Raw genomic sequence first — 2901 nt, forward strand, 5'->3', positions numbered from 1 at the left:
TCGGCCACCGTCCTTGCTGATTCCGTCCTTGCTGATTCCGGCTACCGTCGGCTCGAGGCATGGCGGGCACCCCTACCTACCAGCTTCGTCCCGTCGGCCATGTGATGTGGTGGAAATTCATAAACTAGATAATTCCATAGTTTGTTCATCCAAACATGATTTGGAATTGGTTACACCCTTTGATTTCAATAGCAATTTCCAAACACAACCAAACAACATAATTGAATTAGAAGTCAATTCATTTCCATCTTGGATTTAGAATTTTAGTCCAATTCAATTCCATGCAAACTTTCTATGCATCCAAACATAGTAAGATCTTCCTTTTGTCAATTCCTACTTAAATCTAGAAATTAATTGCCTTTTTTATTCTTGAAAATCACAAGTTGCTGTTACATTTGAACTTGAAATTACAGCAGAATCATCTGTCAAGAGTTCAATTTTGCCCCCGCTTTGCTTTTGGTCACGCTTCGCCACTACTTCCCGGCGCCGTCGCGGAGGCGGCACAGCTCGGCCTGCACGCCCGCCTGCAGCAGTGCAGCACCCCCTTGGTGCCGAAGTCGAACGCCATGGCGCCGGCCGTCTGCGCCCAGCCCATCAGCCCCTGCCGGCATGATCCTGGTTATGCGACGGCCTGCCGTCCCCGTCGTACCGCAGCGAGCTCCATATCTCCGCCACCACGAACCCGGGCCGGGCGCTCTCGATGTGCGCCCTGGCGACGGCGGGCAAGTACCCCCTGGCGAAGTCGAGCCGCCAGCCGTCGAAGCCGACGTCGGTTTTCAGCCAGGTGAGCCAGGCGGAGAGCTCCCGTTGGACGCGCGGGTTGAGGTGGTCGATGTCGGGTGCCGCGTCGAAGCCGTCGCCGGTGTCGCGGTGGCCCGTGCCGTCCGAGAACCTGGTGTCGTCGCTGCAGATCGCGTCGGGGCCCCAGTCGAGGCCGTCGTCGGGCGTCCCGCCCTCGAAGACGCAGTACACGCCGCGCGCGTCCTGCCTGTTGGCGCACCGGTGGTTGATCACCACGTCGGCGCCACGCACCGGACGCCGGCGCCGTGGAAGGCAGCGATCAGGGATCTGAGGTCCACCGCCGTGCCGTACTTGGATGCGTCCAGCTCGTACAGCCGCCCTGGCATGTAGCCTTGCGGGGAAACGGAGTGCGAGGGCGGGGGAAGCCAGACATGGGTGACGCCGGCCTTGGCTATGTCGCTGACTTGCCCCTTGAGGAAGTTGTACCAGCTACCTTGCTTCTTCCAAGACTCCAGTTGAAACCCTGCATATATATATGCGTGCATGATCAATCACAGCTCAATGATGTATGCGGTTATCCATATAGTCCCCATGTACCTGGAAGAGGATTTCTGTCTGTGCTCGTGCCAAGTTGCAGCTGCAGAGTGCCACGAGAAGCAGCAGGCACAAGCTGCTCGAACGCTTCATTCGTGCTCGTGGATAGGAAATGGAGAATGGGTTGTTTGTGCCGAGGGAGCTCCCCGCCGTCGGAATATATAGGTCGTCGCCGGCACGGTGGTCAAGTCCGATAAGGGACCAGATCTATCTGGCTGCTACTTGTGGATAGATGTGGATAAAGGCATCGCCGTCTACATTTATAGCCAGTCCGCGTGGACAGAAGGTCTCGGGCTCGGCCTGGCGGCGTGGCGGCGACGGCTGCTGCCGGGCCGGTTTTCTCCTTCCCGGTCTCGTCAGAGAAGGAATTAATGGAGTGTAAGTCCAAAGAAGGCTTCAAACGTCCTGCTGGTTACGGGCTACGGTGGCGGTGCTTCTTTTTATATAATAAAAGGCTATAAAGCCTAACTATGAATTAATAAAACTAGCACGGCCGAAACGATACAAAGTGTTGAGGACATCCTCTTACAACGCAGATCAAGGATCAAGCTAAGACGAAGAGTAGAGCACAACTAAACTAGGCCGAGCACATAGGCTTGACCGGAGAAGGCGCTACAACAGATAGAATAAGCTTGGTAACGAAAAGAGCACATGAGAAGAAAAACGAAGCCTCGCAAAGACGATGAGCGAAAGAGAGGGAGCCCAACATCACAGTGCCGTGCGGAGGTCACCAGCCATGGCCACGGTCCGACCCCAAGTCCGGAACCGGTGGTCACGACGCCATCAGACATGCCCGCGTGGGGACGAACCCCAGCCCACCGCAACACCGACAACAGCGGCGGACGACACCCCGCCGACCGCGGCTGCGTCGCTCGGCGAACATAGCACCGAGGTGGACGACGCCTCCATGGGTTAAAACTGGCCTCCCACGAAGCACTGGAGCTAGGAATCCACTGCGAAAACTCTTCGACCGCAGAGAAAGCTCCACCTTTACCACCAAAGCAGGCATGGCAAAGATAGGACCTCTGCTCCAGAGCGGTGCCTCCAACGAGGTTACGATGCAGCAGTGCCGCCACCGCCTGGTTCGAAGATCAGGGTTTCACCCGGAGCAAGAACTTGGGGAGGTGAGGTGGAGCCACGGCATCGCCCACAAGAGGGGAAGCGGCGCCAATGGGCATCGCCGATACCAGAACCGACATCGTCGACCTAAGATTTCGCTCGACCACAACACCCATCTACCCCGAGTGGTGGAACTAGCTCCAGCCCCCACCGCGAAGGCGAGGGACACCATGACTGCAACCGCGCCTCCAGATCTGGATTTGGGCGAGGAATGGCACCCCGTGCCAAACCTCGCCAGGAGCTCCTGATGCCGCGTGCCTTGCCGGTTGCCGCCCTCACGGCCAAGGGACACGACCAACACCACCGCCACGAGGCTCGCCGCAGAATCGCTCGTGCGTTCGCCACCCGGAGCCGCCGCTCCGGCCTCCAGACTCCCCCAAACCGACAAGCCAAAGAGGAAAAGCCACATACTCACTGGGATGACCCCGGCCACCACACCAACCGCTC

The 2901-nt window shown here is 57.8% G+C and overlaps 1 pseudogene; it reads right to left on the reverse strand.

The window, feature by feature from the left end:
* Positions 1-322: 322 nt before the first annotated feature.
* LOC124681765 lies at positions 323-1483 on the reverse strand (annotated as a pseudogene).
* Positions 1484-2901: the final 1418 nt, after the last annotated feature.

The sequence above is a fragment of the Lolium rigidum genome, chromosome 1 (genome assembly GCF_022539505.1).
Source record: "Lolium rigidum isolate FL_2022 chromosome 1, APGP_CSIRO_Lrig_0.1, whole genome shotgun sequence".
In the NCBI taxonomy this organism is placed as follows: Eukaryota; Viridiplantae; Streptophyta; class Magnoliopsida; order Poales; family Poaceae; genus Lolium; species Lolium rigidum.